The 22,280-nt window shown below is 45.6% G+C and overlaps 5 non-coding genes and 2 pseudogenes across 5 annotated transcripts; all 7 read left to right on the forward strand.

Annotated features, from left to right (window-relative positions):
- The first annotated feature begins 3,474 nt into the window (after positions 1-3,474).
- On the forward strand, positions 3,475-3,665 carry LOC130334987 (U2 spliceosomal RNA). The gene has a single exon (XR_008876701.1). It is a non-coding gene; the product is annotated as a U2 spliceosomal RNA (small nuclear RNA).
- A 2,098-nt stretch (positions 3,666-5,763) lies between these two features.
- Positions 5,764-5,954, forward strand: LOC130334988 (U2 spliceosomal RNA). The gene has a single exon (XR_008876702.1). It is a non-coding gene; the product is annotated as a U2 spliceosomal RNA (small nuclear RNA).
- Positions 5,955-8,051: 2,097 nt separating this feature from the next.
- Positions 8,052-8,242, forward strand: LOC130334989 (U2 spliceosomal RNA). The gene has a single exon (XR_008876703.1). It is a non-coding gene; the product is annotated as a U2 spliceosomal RNA (small nuclear RNA).
- A 2,087-nt stretch (positions 8,243-10,329) lies between these two features.
- On the forward strand, positions 10,330-10,520 carry LOC130334946 (U2 spliceosomal RNA). Its single transcript, XR_008876666.1, has one exon. It is a non-coding gene; the product is annotated as a U2 spliceosomal RNA (small nuclear RNA).
- A 2,085-nt stretch (positions 10,521-12,605) lies between these two features.
- LOC130334961 (U2 spliceosomal RNA) lies at positions 12,606-12,738 on the forward strand (annotated as a pseudogene).
- A 5,170-nt stretch (positions 12,739-17,908) lies between these two features.
- On the forward strand, positions 17,909-18,089 carry LOC130334957 (U2 spliceosomal RNA; annotated as a pseudogene).
- Positions 18,090-20,165: 2,076 nt separating this feature from the next.
- LOC130334990 (U2 spliceosomal RNA) lies at positions 20,166-20,356 on the forward strand. Its single transcript, XR_008876704.1, has one exon. It is a non-coding gene; the product is annotated as a U2 spliceosomal RNA (small nuclear RNA).
- Positions 20,357-22,280: the final 1,924 nt, after the last annotated feature.

Below are 22,280 nucleotides of genomic sequence, written 5' to 3' on the forward strand. Positions count from 1 at the left end.
CAACGGCTGAATCCTCGTCAGGCCAGGTGGTCTCTGTTCTTTTGCCCGATTTAATTTTGAAATTCACTTTCGGCCTGCTGATAAAAACATTAGGGCCGATGCTCTCTCTCGTTCCTCAGATGCCTCTGAAATTGAACTCTCTCCTCAACACATCATTCCTCCTGACTGCCTGATTTCCACTTCTCCAGCCTCCATCAGGCAAACTCCTCCAGGAAAGACCTTTGTTTCTCCACGCCAACGCCTTGGGATCCTCAAATGGGGTCACTCCTCCCATCTCGCAGGTCATGCGGGCATCAAGAAATCTGTGCAACTCATCTCTCGCTTCTATTGGTGCCGACTCTAGAGACTGATGTGGTGGACTTTGTGCGAGCCTGCACTATCTGTGCCCGGGATAAGACTCCTCGCCAGAAGCCCGCTGGTTTTCTTCATCCTCTACCTGTCCCCGAACAACCTTGGTCTCTGATTGGTATGGATTTTATTACTGACTTACCCCCATCCCATGGCAACACTGTTATTTGGGTGGTCGTTGATCGATTCTCCAAAATGGCACATTTCATCCCTCTTCCTGGTCTTCCTTCAGCGCCTCAGTTGGCTAAACAATTTTTTGTACACATTTTTCGTCTTCACGGGTTGCCTACACAGATCGTCTCGGATAGAGGCGTCCAATTTGTGTCTAAATTCTGGAGGGCTCTCTGTAAACAACTCAAGATTAAATTAAATTTTTCTTCTGCATACCATCCTCAATCCAATGGACAAGTAGAGAGAATTAACCAGATCTTGGGTGACTATTTACGACATTTTGTTTCCTCCCGCCAGGATGACTGGGCAGATCTTCTACCTTGGGCCGAATTCTCGTATAATTTCAGAATCTCTGAATCTTCCTCCAAATCTCCGTTTTTCGTGGTGTACGGCCGTCACCCTCTTCCCCCCCTCCCTACCCCCTTGCCCTCTGGTCTGCCCGCTGTGGATGAAATTTCTCGTGATCTTTCCACCATATGGAAAGAGACCCAAAATTCTCTCTTACAGGCTTCTTCTCGCATGAAGAGATTCGCAGATAAGAAAGAAGAGCTCCTCCCATTTTTTCCCCTGGAGACAAGGTATGGCTCTCCGCTAAATATGTCCGTTTCCGTGTCCCGAGCTATAAGTTGGGACCACGCTATCTTGGTCCTTTTAAAGTTTTGTGTCAAATTAATCCTGTCTCTTACAAACTTCTTCTTCCTCCTTCTCTTCGTATCCCTAATGCCTTTCACGTCTCTCTTCTTAAACCTCTCATCCTCAACCGTTTTTCTCCTAAATCTGTTCCTCCCCACTCCTGTTTCCGGCTCCTCGGACATCTTCTCTGTCAAAGAGATTTTGGCCTCTAAAAAGGTCAGGGGAAGAACTTTTTTTTTAGTGGATTGGGAGGGTTGTGGTCCAGAAGAGAGGTCCTGGGAACCTGAGGACAATATCCTGGACAAAAGTCTGATCCTCAGGTTCTCAGGCCCCAAGAAGAGGGGGAGACCCAAGGGGGGGGGTACTGTTACGCCGAGCGCTCCGGGTCCCCGCTCCTCCCCGGAGCGCTCGCTTACACTTCCCTCACTGCAGCGCCCCCGGTCGGTTCCACGGACCCGGGGCGCTGCGTTACTACCTCCGGCCGGGATGCGATTCGCGATGCGGGTAGCGCCCGCTCGCGATGCGCACCCCGGCTCCCGTACCTTACTCGCTCCCCGTCAGTTCTGTCCCGGCGCGCGCGGCCCCCGCTCCCTAGGGCGCGCGCGCGCCGGGTCTTTGCGATTTAAAGGGCCACTGCACCGCTGATTGGTGCAGTGGTTCCAATTAGTGTTTACACCTGTGCACTTCCCTTATATCACCTCACTTCCCCTTCACTCCCTCGCCGGATCTTGTTGCCCTAGTGCCAGTGAAAGCGTTCCTTGTGTGTTCCTTGCCTGTGATTCCAGACCTTCTGCCGTTGCCCCTGACTACGATCCTTGCTGCCTGCCCCGACCTTCTGCTACGTCCGACCTTGCTTCTGTCTACTCCCCTTGTACCGCGCCTATCTTCAGCAGCCAGAGAGGTTGAGCCGTTGCTAGGGGACACGACCTGGTCACTACCGCCGCAGCAAGACCATCCCGCTTTGCGGCGGGCTCTGGTGAAAACCAGTAGTGACTTAGAACCGATCCTCTAGCACGGTCCACGCCAATCCCTCTCTGGCACAGAGGATCCACTACCTGCCAGCCGGCATCGTGACAAGCACCTATGTATAATGTTGTAAAAATGCTCTAGAAGCTAAAGTCGCAGAAATGTCACACATATTTGGCCTGCAACTTTCTGTGCGACAAATTCAGACAGGAAAAATCAGTATAAATCCTTAGAAAATTATCCCCCAGTGTCTCCATCTGCTGGCGGTATTGAATAAGCATTGCTGCACTGATGGGGTATGCATTAGACGAAAAAAAAGAAGAAAAAGAAGAATAATACGCCCAGAAAAGAGGCGAAAAGGAGAAAAACGTAAAAAAACGTGAAAAAAAAGTAAGAGGAAGAGAAGGGAAAAAAAGGTGGAAATGGGTTTAAAAGTGATTTCGGCGGAGAAATATATATATATATATATATATATATATATATACGCGCACACACACACATATATATAAACGTATTCTCCGTTGAGATATTGCAGCCGCTGCTGTGTCCAGGCCCAGGAGCCTTAGCACTGTGCTGTGATGTCACTCAATACCACTGACATCACTAGGTGTAAACAACATCTCTCCTTTGCTGTGTATGTGACTATGGAGCTGTTTGGTGATGTCGTCTATTACGGCCTTCATAGAAGCAACAGGAGATTGTTGCATCCATCTAGAACCCTCAGAACTACAGTGCTATGATGTCACTCACTTCCACAGGCCTTGCAGAGTGTAAACAACAACAACCCAGCTTTGTTGTGTATGTAACCATAGGGATTTGTGATGTCACCTAGAACCTTCACAGCAGCGACAGCTTTATGAGGAGCATCAGCACTGCTCTGCCTGAGCAGAACCATCACCGCCATAGGTTGTCAAATAACCCGGATTTAACCCACACAGGTAAGTCCAATGGGGTGCAGGCATGTCCTCTATGCTTACAGCTTCCCGTGGGTGTTGGTTTGATACCGTTTGGGGACAGCAAGGAGGCATCTGCAGGCAACAAAGGTAGGTGTGTGCTTGTGTGTGTGTTTCCTATGCAGATCCTAAGCCCAGTGTCACATGCAAGTAGGAGGAGTAAGAAGGGTTCCTGGCAAATCCGGGTTATGGATTGCATTTAAAAAGGCCCCGTGGGAGTGCAATGGGCCCCTGTCTTGCTGCTTAGCAATAATGGTATGGGTTTAGGTTCTGCTGTGTGTACTGGTGGTTGACTGCCCCCCAGCCCAGAGTGTGCATGGAAAATTGTCTGGCAGCCTCCCTGACAGCAAGCAGTGATAGTGCCCATGAAGGGCACCTTGTTGGGCCCGCCCCTTTCACGGTTATCGCTTCTCGGCCTTTTGGCTAAGATCAAGTGTAGTATCTGTTCTTATCAGTTTAATATCTGATACGTCCCCTATCTGGGGACCATATATTAAATGGATTTTTGAGAACGGGGGCCGATTTCGAAGCTTGCTTCCGTCGCCCTATGCATTGACCCGATATGGCAGTATCTTCGGGTACAGTGCACCACCCCCTTACAGGGTTAAAAAGAAAGATTCCTACTTTCATTGCTACCTGCTTGCTGGCTAGCCAGCTAGCCAGCCCTGTGGGCCTTGCTGCTGCTGCAGCCAAAAAACAAAAGGTGGTGCTGCTGCTGCTTCTGCTGCTTCTGCTTCTGCTTGTGTCTGGCCCCTGTTGGAGCGTCCAGGCACAGGACTTCTGCTGCTGCTGACTAAATGGCCTCCTTAATTGGATCATTTGAGTAGCCAGCACACCCGTGCAGGTAGGGCATGACATGATAGGCAGCTGCCTTGATAGCGGGTGGGTGCTGAATGTTCCTAATTGACAAAATAAGATTAATGCTTATGAAGAAATATAAAATCTCATCCCTTCCCCAATATCGCGCCACACCCCTACCCCTTAATTCCCTGGTTGAACTTGATGGACATATGTCTTTTTTCGACCGTACTAACTATGTAACTATGTAACATAACATGGGGGGGGGGGGGGGGGGGGGTCTCCTGGCTGTTCACACAGGTGTGTCATTGCTGTACATTGACCATGCATTGCTTCTGTGGTATTGCAAAGGCAAAGACAAATGCTTCCAGCCATCCATTGCACTAATGGATTGGTCATCAGCTGGCTGTCTATGTCCCGCATCAATATAGACCAAAGTACAGAGGGTTAGGCTATGCTATTGTGCACCTACCTGATGCATCAGAAGGTGCGAGGCCCTAGCTAAATTCTGTGCACAGACTTTGAGATCTATACTTTAGACTGTATCTAAACCTGCTCCAACATGGACTGACATTCTGGCCTACTTTCAGCCGATGCGACTTGTCTGTCGCTGAACAGTCGCTTTTTATGTATTCAGCACCTATGTATAATGTTGTAAAAATGCTCTAGAAGCTAAAGTCGCAGAAATGTCACACATATTTGGCCTGCAACTTTCTGTGCGACAAATTCAGACAGGAAAAATCAGTATAAATCCTTAGAAAATTATCCCCCAGTGTCTCCATCTGCTGGCGGTATTGAATAAGCATTGCTGCACTGATGGGGTATGCATTAGACGAAAAAAAAGAAGAAAAAGAAGAATAATACGCCCAGAAAAGAGGCGAAAAGGAGAAAAACGTAAAAAAACGTGAAAAAAAAGTAAGAGGAAGAGAAGGGAAAAAAAGGTGGAAATGGGTTTAAAAGTGATTTCGGCGGAGAAATATATATATATATATATATATATATATATATATATATATATATACGCGCACACACACACATATATATAAACGTATTCTCCGTTGAGATATTGCAGCCGCTGCTGTGTCCAGGCCCAGGAGCCTTAGCACTGTGCTGTGATGTCACTCAATACCACTGACATCACTAGGTGTAAACAACATCTCTCCTTTGCTGTGTATGTGACTATGGAGCTGTTTGGTGATGTCGTCTATTATGGCCTTCATAGAAGCAACAGGAGATTGTTGCATCCATCTAGAACCCTCAGAACTACAGTGCTATGATGTCACTCACTTCCACAGGCCTTGCAGAGTGTAAACAACAACAACCCAGCTTTGTTGTGTATGTAACCATAGGGATTTGTGATGTCACCTAGAACCTTCACAGCAGCGACAGCTTTATGAGGAGCATCAGCACTGCTCTGCCTGAGCAGAACCATCACCGCCATAGGTTGTCAAATAACCCGGATTTAACCCACACAGGTAAGTCCAATGGGGTGCAGGCATGTCCTCTATGCTTACAGCTTCCCGTGGGTGTTGGTTTGATACCGTTTGGGGACAGCCAAGGAGGCATCTGCAGGCAACAAAGGTAGGTGTGTGCTTGTGTGTGTGTTTCCTATGCAGATCCTAAGCCCAGTGTCACATGCAAGTAGGAGGAGTAAGAAGGGTTCCTGGCAAATCCGGGTTATGGATTGCATTTAAAAAGGCCCCGTGGGAGTGCAATGGGCCACTGTCTTGCTGCTTAGCAATAATGGTATGGGTTTAGGTTCTGCTGTGTGTACTGGTGGTTGACTGCCCCCCAGCCCAGAGTGTGCATGGAAAATTGTCTGGCAGCCTCCCTGACAGCAAGCAGTGATAGTGCCCATGAAGGGCACCTTGTTGGGCCCGCCCCTTTCACGGTTATCGCTTCTCGGCCTTTTGGCTAAGATCAAGTGTAGTATCTGTTCTTATCAGTTTAATATCTGATACGTCCCCTATCTGGGGACCATATATTAAATGGATTTTTGAGAACGGGGGCCGATTTCGAAGCTTGCTTCCGTCGCCCTATGCATTGACCCGATATGGCAGTATCTTCGGGTACAGTGCACCACCCCCTTACAGGGTTAAAAAGAAAGATTCCTACTTTCATTGCTACCTGCTTGCTGGCTAGCCAGCTAGCCAGCCCTGTGGGCCTTGCTGCTGCTGCAGCCAAAAAACAAAAGGTGGTGCTGCTGCTGCTTCTGCTGCTTCTGCTTCTGCTTGTGTCTGGCCGCTGTTGGAGCGTCCAGGCACAGGACTTCTGCTGCTGCTGACTAAATGGCCTCCTTAATTGGATCATTTGAGTAGCCAGCACACCTGTGCAGGTAGGGCATGACATGATAGGCAGCTGCCTTGATAGCGGGTGGGTGCTGAATGTTCCTAATTGACAAAATAAGATTAATGCTTATGAAGAAATATAAAATCTCATCCCTTCCCCAATATCGCGCCACACCCCTACCCCTTAATTCCCTGGTTGAACTCGATGGACATATGTCTTTTTTCGACCGTACTAACTATGTAACTATGTAACATAACATGGGGGGGGGGGGGGGGTCTCCTGGCTGTTCACACAGGTGTGTCATTGCTGTACATTGACCATGCATTGCTTCTGTGGTATTGCAAAGGCAAAGACAAATGCTTCCAGCCATCCATTGCACTAATGGATTGGTCATCAGCTGGCTGTCTATGTCCCGCATCAATATAGACCAAAGTACAGAGGGTTAGGCTATGCTATTGTGCACCTTCCTGATGCATCAGAAGGTGCGAGGCCCTTGCTAAATTCTGTGCACAGACTTTGAGATCTATACTTTAGACTGTATCTAAACCTGCTCCAACATGGACTGACATTCTGGCCTACTTTCAGCCGATGCGACTTGTCTGTCGCTGAACAGTCGCTTTTTATGTATTCAGCACCTATGTATAATGTTGTAAAAATGCTCTAGAAGCTAAAGTCGCAGAAATGTCACACATATTTGGCCTGCAACTTTCTGTGCGACAAATTCAGACAGGAAAAATCAGTATAAATCCTTAGAAAATTATCCCCCAGTGTCTCCATCTGCTGGCGGTATTGAATAAGCATTGCTGCACTGATGGGGTATGCATTAGACGAAAAAAAAGAAGAAAAAGAAGAATAATACGCCCAGAAAAGAGGCGAAAAGGAGAAAAACGTAAAAAAACGTGAAAAAAAAGTAAGAGGAAGAGAAGGGAAAAAAAGGTGGAAATGGGTTTAAAAGTGATTTCGGCGGAGAAATATATATATATTATATATATATATATATATATATATATATACGCGCACACACACACATATATATAAACGTATTCTCCGTTGAGATATTGCAGCCGCTGCTGTGTCCAGGCCCAGGAGCCTTAGCACTGTGCTGTGATGTCACTCAATACCACTGACATCACTAGGTGTAAACAACATCTCTCCTTTGCTGTGTATGTGACTATGGAGCTGTTTGGTGATGTCGTCTATTATGGCCTTCATAGAAGCAACAGGAGATTGTTGCATCCATCTAGAACCCTCAGAACTACAGTGCTATGATGTCACTCACTTCCACAGGCCTTGCAGAGTGTAAACAACAACAACCCAGCTTTGTTGTGTATGTAACCATAGGGATTTGTGATGTCACCTAGAACCTTCACAGCCCACAGCAGCGACAGCTTTATGAGGAGCATCAGCACTGCTCTGCCTGAGCAGAACCATCACCGCCATAGGTTGTCAAATAACCCGGATTTAACCCACACAGGTAAGTCCAATGGGGTGCAGGCATGTCCTCTATGCTTACAGCTTCCCGTGGGTGTTGGTTTGATACCGTTTGGGGACAGCCAAGGAGGCATCTGCAGGCAACAAAGGTAGGTGTGTGCTTGTGTGTGTGTTTCCTATGCAGATCCTAAGCCCAGTGTCACATGCAAGTAGGAGGAGTAAGAAGGGTTCCTGGCAAATCCGGGTTATGGATTGCATTTAAAAAGGCCCCGTGGGAGTGCAATGGGCCCCTGTCTTGCTGCTTAGCAATAATGGTATGGGTTTAGGTTCTGCTGTGTGTACTGGTGGTTGACTGCCCCCCAGCCCAGAGTGTGCATGGAAAATTGTCTGGCAGCCTCCCTGACAGCAAGCAGTGATAGTGCCCATGAAGGGCACCTTGTTGGGCCCGCCCCTTTCACGGTTATCGCTTCTCGGCCTTTTGGCTAAGATCAAGTGTAGTATCTGTTCTTATCAGTTTAATATCTGATACGTCCCCTATCTGGGGACCATATATTAAATGGATTTTTGAGAACGGGGGCCGATTTCGAAGCTTGCTTCCGTCGCCCTATGCATTGACCCGATATGGCAGTATCTTCGGGTACAGTGCACCACCCCCTTACAGGGTTAAAAAGAAAGATTCCTACTTTCATTGCTACCTGCTTGCTGGCTAGCCAGCTAGCCAGCCCTGTGGGCCTTGCTGCTGCTGCAGCCAAAAAACAAAAGGTGGTGCTGCTGCTGCTTCTGCTGCTTCTGCTTCTGCTTGTGTCTGGCCCCTGTTGGAGCGTCCAGGCACAGGACTTCTGCTGCTGCTGACTAAATGGCCTCCTTAATTGGATCATTTGAGTAGCCAGCACACCTGTGCAGGTAGGGCATGACATGATAGGCAGCTGCCTTGATAGCGGGTGGGTGCTGAATGTTCCTAATTGACAAAATAAGATTAATGCTTATGAAGAAATATAAAATCTCATCCCTTCCCCAATATCGCGCCACACCCCTACCCCTTAATTCCCTGGTTGAACTTGATGGACATATGTCTTTTTTCGACCGTACTAACTATGTAACTATGTAACATAACATGGGGGGGGGGGGGGGGTCTCCTGGCTGTTCACACAGGTGTGTCATTGCTGTACATTGACCATGCATTGCTTCTGTGGTATTGCAAAGGCAAAGACAAATGCTTCCAGCCATCCATTGCACTAATGGATTGGTCATCAGCTGGCTGTCTATGTCCCGCATCAATATAGACCAAAGTACAGAGGGTTAGGCTATGCTATTGTGCACCTACCTGATGCATCAGAAGGTGCGAGGCCCTTGCTAAATTCTGTGCACAGACTTTGAGATCTATACTTTAGACTGTATCTAAACCTGCTCCAACATGGACTGACATTCTGGCCTACTTTCAGCCGATGCGACTTGTCTGTCGCTGAACAGTCGCTTTTTATGTATTCAGCACCTATGTATAATGTTGTAAAAATGCTCTAGAAGCTAAAGTCGCAGAAATGTCACACATATTTGGCCTGCAACTTTCTGTGCGACAAATTCAGACAGGAAAAATCAGTATAAATCCTTAGAAAATTATCCCCCAGTGTCTCCATCTGCTGGCGGTATTGAATAAGCATTGCTGCACTGATGGGGTATGCATTAGACGAAAAAAAAGAAGAAAAAGAAGAATAATACGCCCAGAAAAGAGGCGAAAAGGAGAAAAACGTAAAAAAACGTGAAAAAAAAGTAAGAGGAAGAGAAGGGAAAAAAAGGTGGAAATGGGTTTAAAAGTGATTTCGGCGGAGAAATATATATATATATATATATATATATATATATATATATACGCGCACACACACACATATATATAAACGTATTCTCCGTTGAGATATTGCAGCCGCTGCTGTGTCCAGGCCCAGGAGCCTTAGCACTGTGCTGTGATGTCACTCAATACCACTGACATCACTAGGTGTAAACAACATCTCTCCTTTGCTGTGTATGTGACTATGGAGCTGTTTGGTGATGTCGTCTATTATGGCCTTCATAGAAGCAACAGGAGATTGTTGCATCCATCTAGAACCCTCAGAACTACAGTGCTATGATGTCACTCACTTCCACAGGCCTTGCAGAGTGTAAACAACAACAACCCAGCTTTGTTGTGTATGTAACCATAGGGATTTGTGATGTCACCTAGAACCTTCACAGCAGCGACAGCTTTATGAGGAGCATCAGCACTGCTCTGCCTGAGCAGAACCATCACCGCCATAGGTTGTCAAATAACCCGGATTTAACCCACACAGGTAAGTCCAATGGGGTGCAGGCATGTCCTCTATGCTTACAGCTTCCCGTGGGTGTTGGTTTGATACCGTTTGGGGACAGCCAAGGAGGCATCTGCAGGCAACAAAGGTAGGTGTGTGCTTGTGTGTGTGTTTCCTATGCAGATCCTAAGCCCAGTGTCACATGCAAGTAGGAGGAGTAAGAAGGGTTCCTGGCAAATCCGGGTTATGGATTGCATTTAAAAAGGCCCCGTGGGAGTGCAATGGGCCCCTGTCTTGCTGCTTAGCAATAATGGTATGGGTTTAGGTTCTGCTGTGTGTACTGGTGGTTGACTGCCCCCCAGCCCAGAGTGTGCATGGAAAATTGTCTGGCAGCCTCCCTGACAGCAAGCAGTGATAGTGCCCATGAAGGGCACCTTGTTGGGCCCGCCCCTTTCACGGTTATCGCTTCTCGGCCTTTTGGCTAAGATCAAGTGTAGTATCTGTTCTTATCAGTTTAATATCTGATACGTCCCCTATCTGGGGACCATATATTAAATGGATTTTTGAGAACGGGGGCCGATTTCGAAGCTTGCTTCCGTCGCCCTATGCATTGACCCGATATGGCAGTATCTTTGGGTACAGTGCACCACCCCCTTACAGGGTTAAAAAGAAAGATTCCTACTTTCATTGCTACCTGCTTGCTGGCTAGCCAGCTAGCCAGCCCTGTGGGCCTTGCTGCTGCTGCAGCCAAAAAACAAAAGGTGGTGCTGCTGCTGCTTCTGCTGCTTCTGCTTCTGCTTGTGTCTGGCCGCTGTTGGAGCGTCCAGGCACAGGACTTCTGCTGCTGCTGACTAAATGGCCTCCTTAATTGGATCATTTGAGTAGCCAGCACACCTGTGCAGGTAGGGCATGACATGATAGGCAGCTGCCTTGATAGCGGGTGGGTGCTGAATGTTCCTAATTGACAAAATAAGATTAATGCTTATGAAGAAATATAAAATCTCATCCCTTCCCCAATATCGCGCCACACCCCTACCCCTTAATTCCCTGGTTGAACTTGATGGACATATGTCTTTTTTCGACCGTACTAACTATGTAACTATGTAACATAACATGGGGGGGGGGGGGGGGGGTCTCCTGGCTGTTCACACAGGTGTGTCATTGCTGTACATTGACCATGCATTGCTTCTGTGGTATTGCAAAGGCAAAGACAAATGCTTCCAGCCATCCATTGCACTAATGGATTGGTCATCAGCTGGCTGTCTATGTCCCGCATCAATATAGACCAAAGTACAGAGGGTTAGGCTATGCTATTGTGCACCTACCTGATGCATCAGAAGGTGCGAGGCCCTTGCTAAATTCTGTGCACAGACTTTGAGATCTGTACTTTAGACTGTATCTAAACCTGCTCCAACATGGACTGACATTCTGGCCTACTTTCAGCCGATGCGACTTGTCTGTCGCTGAACAGTCGCTTTTTATGTATTCAGCACCTATGTATAATGTTGTAAAAATGCTCTAGAAGCTAAAGTCGCAGAAATGTCACACATATTTGGCCTGCAACTTTCTGTGCGACAAATTCAGACAGGAAAAATCAGTATAAATCCTTAGAAAATTATCCCCCAGTGTCTCCATCTGCTGGCGGTATTGAATAAGCATTGCTGCACTGATGGGGTATGCATTAGACGAAAAAAAAGAAGAAAAAGAAGAATAATACGCCCAGAAAAGAGGCGAAAAGGAGAAAAACGTTAAAAAACGTGAAAAAAAAGTAAGAGGAAGAGAAGGGAAAAAAAGGTGGAAATGGGTTTAAAAGTGATTTCGGCGGAGAAATATATATATATATATATATATATATATATATATACGCGCACACACACACATATATATAAACGTATTCTCCGTTGAGATATTGCAGCCGCTGCTGTGTCCAGGCCCAGGAGCCTTAGCACTGTGCTGTGATGTCACTCAATACCACTGACATCACTAGGTGTAAACAACATCTCTCCTTTGCTGTGTATGTGACTATGGAGCTGTTTGGTGATGTCGTCTATTATGGCCTTCATAGAAGCAACAGGAGATTGTTGCATCCATCTAGAACCCTCAGAACTACAGTGCTATGATGTCACTCACTTCCACAGGCCTTGCAGAGTGTAAACAACAACAACCCAGCTTTGTTGTGTATGTAACCATAGGGATTTGTGATGTCACCTAGAACCTTCACAGCAGCGACAGCTTTATGAGGAGCATCAGCACTGCTCTGCCTGAGCAGAACCATCACCGCCATAGGTTGTCAAATAACCCGGATTTAACCCACACAGGTAAGTCCAATGGGGTGCAGGCATGTCCTCTATGCTTACAGCTTCCCGTGGGTGTTGGTTTGATACCGTTTGGGGACAGCCAAGGAGGCATCTGCAGGCAACAAAGGTAGGTGTGTGCTTGTGTGTGTGTTTCCTATGCAGATCCTAAGCCCAGTGTCACATGCAAGTAGGAGGAGTAAGAAGGGTTCCTGGCAAATCCGGGTTATGGATTGCATTTAAAAAGGCCCCGTGGGAGTGCAATGGGCCCCTGTCTTGCTGCTTAGCAATAATGGTATGGGTTTAGGTTCTGCTGTGTGTACTGGTGGTTGACTGCCCCCCAGCCCAGAGTGTGCATGGAAAATTGTCTGGCAGCCTCCCTGACAGCAAGCAGTGATAGTGCCCATGAAGGGCACCTTGTTGGGCCCGCCCCTTTCACGGTTATCGCTTCTCGGCCTTTTGGCTAAGATCAAGTGTAGTAATACAGGAGATCTGGTCAGAAGGTACTCGGGTACCCCTCTCCTCGGCCTTGTGGGATCGCCCAGGTTTATTGCCTGGGCTTCACCCACTTGTTGCTATTGGGGAGAGGGCTTAGTCCCAGGGTATTGGGTTGCGATCGCCTCTCAAAGCCTTCGGGTGGAGAGAGGTTTGAGCGAATTGGCTGGTTGGTTGGAGCGGAGAGAACCAGACCAAAACACGAATGAACCATGGATGAAGATCTAGATCCTGGTTCGGTACCGGCTTATGCCCGGATTAAACACACTGTGCGGGTCATTCTCACAGGTGATGCGGCGGATGCACGTGGCATGAGGTTCGTGATAGAGGACGTGCTCGACAAGATTCTTAATGTTCGTAAGCGAGAGATTTTGGCCATCCAGGATTACCCTAAGCGGAGGATCTACGACTGCACTTTCATAGGGGAAGGCGTATTCTTAGATGCAGTAATGAAAATTCCAAAGCAAGATGATCCGAGGCTTAAGGGTATCCAAATTGTCGAGCACGTCCTAGATGAAACCAAGTTGATTGTCGTGAAGATGTACTCCCCTTTTGTAAATCAGAGAGAGATCGATGGGTTCCTGGCAGCCTACTTTAAAAAGGTGGAGTTCAGAGGAAAAATCATGAACGACTGTGGTGTCTGGACCTCAAAATGGCGATATCAAGTCACGTGCAACAAAGACCCCACCCTCCCAGGGGGGATACTATTACCGCCTGCTCGTTTTAAATTAAACAATGTGTGTGGCGACCTCTTTTTTGCGGGAATGCCAAACTTCTGCAGAAGGTGCCAACGTTATGGGCACATAAAGGAAAATTGTGAAAGTTCCTGTAAGAAATGTGGAAGCATGCAACATGAAACAGAAAAATGTGATAAGGGTTTGAGATGTAATTTTTGCCGTCACTTTGGTCACGTGTATGCTTTCTGTCCCCACAGACCAAAAAAAACCACAGAACAGCAAGGGCAACCCAAGAGAGACGTCCGGAGACCAGCCTGGGGAAAAGCCAGAGAGGAGGAGCACCCCCCACAAGAAGAGGTAAGCTGTGAGATGGAGACCACGGCCCCCCCAAAAGAACCCCAGGAGAAAGAGGCACAGGTGGAAAGGGGGACCCCAAATGAGAGGAGGCCGGGGAAGAGAAATGCGAGAGGGGATCGGGCAGATACCTCAGAGAAGGTGGAAGAGCGAGAGGTGCCCGATTCCACCCCGGAAGGTCCTCCTGCTCGGGGTCCCCCTGAGTGTGAAAACCCGGACGGAGTAGCAAAGGTGAAAAGACGAAGGGGCTCCAAAGGGCGTCCGGACTCGGAGGTGGTCCAGGAGGAGCAGATGGAAGTTCCTGTCGTGACGGGGGCTCCAAGTGAAGCTCCTCCACAGGTCCCAGCGGTGGATACCCCTCCTCCTCCCAGCCAGGAGGAGGTTTCAGGGGTGACCATCTCCGAGGTCCCGGAAACGGACCTAAGTACGCACCCGACCCCTATGGAGGGGCAAGAGGTGGACGCCGAAAAAGAGAATGGAGCCCAGAAGCTGTTCTTACCAATGTACTCCGTCTATACACCTGTGGTCTTGGAAGAGGGGGGCTGCTCGAGCGATGGTGGTTCCTCTCCGGCTTCCTCTATGTGTACGGTAGAGTCGGAGGTGGGGGGTAACGAGAGCTCCAGTGCGCAATCTGGTTTTTAGTTTGTTATCTGAGCCTCCCTTTTTTTTACATCTCCAATGGCTGAGTTGTCCGGATTGTCTATGAATGTAAGAAGTATAAGTTCACGAGCGAAACGGGTTGCCCTTTTTAACTACTTGTCTATTTTTGCTGCTTCTGTGGTTTTCCTGCAGGAGTGCGGCATCCCGCATAGTTTAAATTATGAAAAGTATAAAAAAGATTGGGTACACGGTCCATCAGTCTGGTCTGGATCTAACGAATCCAGATCAGCAGGGGTCGCCATACTTTTTAAAGGAAATGCTTTTATTGATTTTATTCATGAGATTTTACCAGGCAGAATTTTATTGGTTAAAGCTTTTATTGATGGTATTAAATGGCAGTTTTTAAATTTTTATGGTTCACCCAATAAAAATGATAGAGCACGGATGTTAGAGATTTTACCCCTTTTTATCAATGATTCTGAACCTCTTATTTTAGCAGGTGATTTTAATTGTATTTTAAGGGGGGAGCACCGTTTTACCAATTCAGTAAGTAGAAACTATGATAAAACATCTTCTATGTTAAAAAATATGATTATTGATTTTAGACTTACTGATGTTTTTAAGAAATGCAATAGTATTTTACCAGAAAGAGACGGTGTGACCTGGAGCAACGCAAACTGCAGCTCCAGGATCGATTTTATCTTCTGTTCTTATCAAGTACTGCCTTTTAAGTGTGATGTTTTAACCAATGTTTTTTCTGATCACAAACTTTTATCTTTTAAGGTGAAGAGTGATTTTAGAAAAAAGACTGGGAGGAATGCCTGGAAGATGAATGTATCCCTTTTAGAAGATCCGCAGGTTTTATCCGATTTTATCAACTTCTACAAGGACTGCAGACGGGTAAGAGATCCTAACACTCCCATCAGTATATGGTGGGAGAAAATGAAAATAAAAATAAAAGAGTTTTTTATTAGAGTAGGGATCTCTAGAGCTAAAGAGAAGCGTGAGTTTTACTCCCTTCTAAATACCCGTCTGCAAACCCTGTACAAATTCAGAGACAATGGTATAGAGGTTTATAGAGAAATTACTGACTTAAAAAAAGAAATAAAACAGTGCCTGGAGCAGAAGGGAAAAGAGATAATTTTCAGATCCAAAATAAAGCACCTTGAAGAGAACGAGACCTGCTCCAGGTACTTTTTTAAGAAAGTAACGGATAAAAAGGTTTTAATTGATAATATACAAGGAGAAAAAGATGTACAGGGTATTTTAAAAAGGGTACATTCATTTTATGCGGATCTTTTTAATACAAAAAATATTGATATTGATTTTATGAATGACTCATTGAAGGAGATTACCAATGTTTTAGACCCTGTGTCCCAGTCTCTTTTACAGAGGGAGATCTCGGAACAGGAGGTTTTAGAGACGATCAGGAGTTTTAAATCCGGTAAGGTGCCTGGTCCTGACGGTATACCCATTGAGTTTTATGTCATTTTTTATGGTGTTTTAAAAGATGACCTTTTTTCCCTTTTTACAGAAGTATTTAAAACAAAAGCCCTCCCAGGTTCATGGAGGAAGGGTGATGTCTCCCTGCTGTTCAAAAAGGGAGACCGGTCAGATCTAAAGAACTGGAGACCAATCACCCTCCTCAACTGTGACTACAAAGTGATGGCAAAACTGTGCGCAAATAGATTAAAAAGTGTAATAGAGAAAATAATCCATTCAAATCAGGTCTGTGGGGTGCCTGGGAGGAGCATATGGGAAAATCTTAACCTTTTAAAAGATGTGATTAGTGACACAAAGTCTAGAAACGGAAAACTAGCCATTTTATCCTTAGACTTCGAGAAGGCTTTTGACAGAGTGTCACATTTTTATCTTTTTAAGGTTTTAGAGAAAATGGGTATACCTGAAGGCTTTTTATTGTCTCTTAAGGCCTTTTATAAAAACTGCACAAGCAAGATTTTAGTTAACGGTTTTAAGACACAGGATGTGATTTTAAATTCCGGAGTGAAGCAGGGGTGTCCTTTGTCCCCACTACTTTTCATATGTGCGCTTGAGCCTCTACTATGCACCTTGAGGAGAGATAAGCAAGTAAGAGGGGTCCCCCTGCCGGGAGGAGGGGGACTAGAGGCTAAAGTAGTGGGGTACATGGACGATGTGGCAGTGCTCGGAAGGGACACCCCATCGCTTCAAAAAGCCCTAAAGCAAGTTGAATTTTTTTGTTGTGCCTCCGGTTTTAAGGTAAATTTTAATAAAAGCAGTGTTTTAAATATAGGAGGACTGTTTTTAAGGGATTTACCCATTCCTGTGTCTGAGTCTGTGCAGATTTTAGGGGTCTCCTTCAGTGAGTCAAACAATGGTTTTAATAGCTGGGACTTGGTGGCTCAAAAAATAAACACAAAAATTTGTATGTGGAACATGAGAAAGCTAACGATGGAGGGGAAGGTTTTAGTTACAAAGATGGTGATTTTACCCATTTTATTGTATCTTGGCATGGTCTTTCCACCCCCCGAAATGATTTTAAATAAAATTATTAAAGCATGTTTTACCTTTTTATGGAGCTCCAAGAGTGAAAAATTGAGAAGAGAGATCGTCATGATGCCAAAAGGTATGGGTGGAAAGGACTTCCCCGACATCAGGGCGTTCCTTTTTACCAAGTTTTTTAGTATGTGTGTTAGCACACTTTTTAAGGATAGTTACTGGTCATATTTTATCCGTTTTAATACAGGTTTTTTTATGAGGAGGAATGGGTGGTTTAAAACTGTTTTAAGCTGTCCTTATGCTTTTAATCTTCCCCAACAATACAAGATTTTAGAGAAAATTTTCAACTTGTACAACTTTAACGGAAAAAGTATTAATGAAGTAACTAATAGCAAAAAAATGTTAAAATATGTTAAAGAAAGTGGTTTTATTGCCCCTGTGAATAATTTTAATGAAGAGAAATGCAGGAAAATATGGAAGATGGCAAATATGATTTATCTTTTTAATTCACAGAAAGATCTGGCCTGGAGCTGCATACACGAGTGTCTTCCATGCCAGGCATTCCAGCACCGAAGAAGGATGGCCAACACTGCAGTATGCCCGAGGGAGGGCTGCCAGGAACCCGAGACCGTGTACCACCTTTTCTGGACTTGTTTTTATGCAAAAAGGATATGGACTAAAATACTCCCTCTGGTGAAGAAGATAACAGAAATAAAGGACTTAAACTCTGCAGCTGTTTTTTATGGATGTCTGGAATGCCCAATACGGACTCAAGAGACAATGGCATGGAAGATCATAAACTGTGTTAAAGCAGCTCTATGGAATGCCAGAAACATTTTACTTTTTAAACATGAGATTTTATCTGTGAATGATGTTTTAGCTCTTTGTTTTAGTGATATGTACCAGTACTTTTTATTAGACAAGAAATATTATCCTTTATTAGCTAGAAAATGGTATTTTAATGAATGGAACGCCCTTTTGTAAAGCCACCAAGTGCCCATTTTAAGTGTATTATGATTGTATTTATGTGAACTTTTATTGTTATATGTGATTTTATTATCAAAATTTGTTTTTATTGAAAAAAAATTATATTTATAAATCGTAATGCACTTTGTAAAATGTTATGAATTCTAAATAAAAAGATACCCCTCAGGGGTAGCCAAGTTAAAATCTGTTCTTATCAGTTTAATATCTGATACGTCCCCTATCTGGGGACCATATATTAAATGGATTTTTGAGAACGGGGGCCGATTTCGAAGCTTGCTTCCGTCGCCCTATGCATTGACCCGATATGGCAGTATCTTCGGGTACAGTGCACCACCCCCTTACAGGGTTAAAAAGAAAGATTCCTACTTTCATTGCTACCTGCTTGCTGGCTAGCCAGCTAGCCAGCCCTGTGGGCCTTGCTGCTGCTGCAGCCAAAAAACAAAAGGTGGTGCTGCTGCTGCTTCTGCTGCTTCTGCTTCTGCTTGTGTCTGGCCGCTGTTGGAGCGTCCAGGCACAGGACTTCTGCTGCTGCTGACTAAATGGCCTCCTTAATTGGATCATTTGAGTAGCCAGCACACCTGTGCAGGTAGGGCATGACATGATAGGCAGCTGCCTTGATAGCGGGTGGGTGCTGAATGTTCCTAATTGACAAAATAAGATTAATGCTTATGAAGAAATATAAAATCTCATCCCTTCCCCAATATCGCGCCACACCCCTACCCCTTAATTCCCTGGTTGAACTTGATGGACATATGTCTTTTTTCGACCGTACTAACTATGTAACTATGTAACATAACATGGGGGGGGGGGTCTCCTGGCTGTTCACACAGGTGTGTCATTGCTGTACATTGACCATGCATTGCTTCTGTGGTATTGCAAAGGCAAAGACAAATGCTTCCAGCCATCCATTGCACTAATGGATTGGTCATCAGCTGGCTGTCTATGTCCCGCATCAATATAGACCAAAGTACAGAGGGTTAGGCTATGCTATTGTGCACCTACCTGATGCATCAGAAGGTGCGAGGCCCTTGCTAAATTCTGTGCACAGACTTTGAGATCTATACTTTAGACTGTATCTAAACCCGCTCCAACATGGACTGACATTCTGGCCTACTTTCAGCCGATGCGACTTGTCTGTCGCTGAACAGTCGCTTTTTATGTATTCAGCACCTATGTATAATGTTGTAAAAATGCTCTAGAAGCTAAAGTCGCAGAAATGTCACACATATTTGGCCTGCAACTTTCTGTGCGACAAATTCAGACAGGAAAAATCAGTATAAATCCTTAGAAAATTATCCCCCAGTGTCTCCATCTGCTGGCGGTATTGAATAAGCATTGCTGCACTGATGGGGTATGCATTAGACGAAAAAAAAGAAGAAAAAGAAGAATAATACGCCCAGAAAAGAGGCGAAAAGGAGAAAAACGTAAAAAAACGTGAAAAAAAAGTAAGAGGAAGAGAAGGGAAAAAAAGGTGGAAATGGGTTTAAAAGTGATTTCGGCGGAGAAATATATATATATATATATATATATATATATATATGCGCACACACACACATATATATAAACGTATTCTCCGTTGAGATATTGCAGCCGCTGCTGTGTCCAGGCCCAGGAGCCTTAGCACTGTGCTGTGATGTCACTCAATACCACTGACATCACTAGGTGTAAACAACATCTCTCCTTTGCTGTGTATGTGACTATGGAGCTGTTTGGTGATGTCGTCTATTATGGCCTTCATAGAAGCAACAGGAGATTGTTGCATCCATCTAGAACCCTCAGAACTACAGTGCTATGATGTCACTCACTTCCACAGGCCTTGCAGAGTGTAAACAACAACAACCCAGCTTTGTTGTGTATGTAACCATAGGGATTTGTGATGTCACCTAGAACCTTCACAGCAGCGACAGCTTTATGAGGAGCATCAGCACTGCTCTGCCTGAGCAGAACCATCACCGCCATAGGTTGTCAAATAACCCGGATTTAACCCACACAGGTAAGTCCAATGGGGTGCAGGCATGTCCTCTATGCTTACAGCTTCCCGTGGGTGTTGGTTTGATACCGTTTGGGGACAGCCAAGGAGGCATCTGCAGGCAACAAAGGTAGGTGTGTGCTTGTGTGTGTGTTTCCTATGCAGATCCTAAGCCCAGTGTCACATGCAAGTAGGAGGAGTAAGAAGGGTTCCTGGCAAATCCGGGTTATGGATTGCATTTAAAAAGGCCCCGTGGGAGTGCAATGGGCCCCTGTCTTGCTGCTTAGCAATAATGGTATGGGTTTAGGTTCTGCTGTGTGTACTGGTGGTTGACTGCCCCCCAGCCCAGAGTGTGCATGGAAAATTGTCTGGCAGCCTCCCTGACAGCAAGCAGTGATAGTGCCCATGAAGGGCACCTTGTTGGGCCCGCCCCTTTCACGGTTATCGCTTCTCGGCCTTTTGGCTAAGATCAAGTGTAGTATCTGTTCTTATCAGTTTAATATCTGATACGTCCCCTATCTGGGGACCATATATTAAATGGATTTTTGAGAACGGGGGCCGATTTCGAAGCTTGCTTCCGTCGCCCTATGCATTGACCCGATATGGCAGTATCTTCGGGTACAGTGCACCACCCCCTTACAGGGTTAAAAAGAAAGATTCCTACTTTCATTGCTACCTGCTTGCTGGCTAGCCAGCTAGCCAGCCCTGTGGGCCTTGCTGCTGCTGCAGCCAAAAAACAAAAGGTGGTGCTGCTGCTGCTTCTGCTGCTTCTGCTTCTGCTTGTGTCTGGCCGCTGTTGGAGCGTCCAGGCACAGGACTTCTGCTGCTGCTGACTAAATGGCCTCCTTAATTGGATCATTTGAGTAGCCAGCACACCTGTGCAGGTAGGGCATGACATGATAGGCAGCTGCCTTGATAGCGGGTGGGTGCTGAATGTTCCTAATTGACAAAATAAGATTAATGCTTATGAAGAAATATAAAATCTCATCCCTTCCCCAATATCGCGCCACACCCCTACCCCTTAATTCCCTGGTTGAACTTGATGGACATATGTCTTTTTTCGACCGTACTAACTATGTAACTATGTAACATAACATGGGGGGGGGGGTCTCCTGGCTGTTCACACAGGTGTGTCATTGCTGTACATTGACCATGCATTGCTTCTGTGGTATTGCAAAGGCAAAGACAAATGCTTCCAGCCATCCATTGCACTAATGGATTGGTCATCAGCTGGCTGTCTATGTCCCGCATCAATATAGACCAAAGTACAGAGGGTTAGGCTATGCTATTGTGCACCTACCTGATGCATCAGAAGGTGCGAGGCCCTTGCTAAATTCTGTGCACAGACTTTGAGATCTATACTTTAGACTGTATCTAAACCCGCTCCAACATGGACTGACATTCTGGCCTACTTTCAGCCGATGCGACTTGTCTGTCGCTGAACAGTCGCTTTTTATGTATTCAGCACCTATGTATAATGTTGTAAAAATGCTCTAGAAGCTAAAGTCGCAGAAATGTCACACATATTTGGCCTGCAACTTTCTGTGCGACAAATTCAGACAGGAAAAATCAGTATAAATCCTTAGAAAATTATCCCCCAGTGTCTCCATCTGCTGGCGGTATTGAATAAGCATTGCTGCACTGATGGGGTATGCATTAGACGAAAAAAAAGAAGAAAAAGAAGAATAATACGCCCAGAAAAGAGGCGAAAAGGAGAAAAACGTAAAAAAACGTGAAAAAAAAGTAAGAGGAAGAGAAGGGAAAAAAAGGTGGAAATGGGTTTAAAAGTGATTTCGGCGGAGAATATATATATATATATATATATATATATATATATATATATATATATATGCGCACACACACACATATATATAAACGTATTCTCCGTTGAGATATTGCAGCCGCTGCTGTGTCCAGGCCCAGGAGCCTTAGCACTGTGCTGTGATGTCACTCAATACCACTGACATCACTAGGTGTAAACAACATCTCTCCTTTGCTGTGTATGTGACTATGGAGCTGTTTGGTGATGTCGTCTATTATGGCCTTCATAGAAGCAACAGGAGATTGTTGCATCCATCTAGAACCCTCAGAACTACAGTGCTATGATGTCACTCACTTCCACAGGCCTTGCAGAGTGTAAACAACAACAACCCAGCTTTGTTGTGTATGTAACCATAGGGATTTGTGATGTCACCTAGAACCTTCACAGCAGCGACAGCTTTATGAGGAGCATCAGCACTGCTCTGCCTGAGCAGAACCATCACCGCCATAGGTTGTCAAATAACCCGGATTTAACCCACACAGGTAAGTCCAATGGGGTGCAGGCATGTCCTCTATGCTTACAGCTTCCCGTGGGTGTTGGTTTGATACCGTTTGGGGACAGCCAAGGAGGCATCTGCAGGCAACAAAGGTAGGTGTGTGCTTGTGTGTGTGTTTCCTATGCAGATCCTAAGCCCAGTGTCACATGCAAGTAGGAGGAGTAAGAAGGGTTCCTGGCAAATCCGGGTTATGGATTGCATTTAAAAAGGCCCCGTGGGAGTGCAATGGGCCCCTGTCTT

This window comes from Hyla sarda, unplaced genomic scaffold (genome assembly GCF_029499605.1).
Source record: "Hyla sarda isolate aHylSar1 unplaced genomic scaffold, aHylSar1.hap1 scaffold_446, whole genome shotgun sequence".
NCBI lineage: Eukaryota > Metazoa > Chordata > Amphibia > Anura > Hylidae > Hyla > Hyla sarda.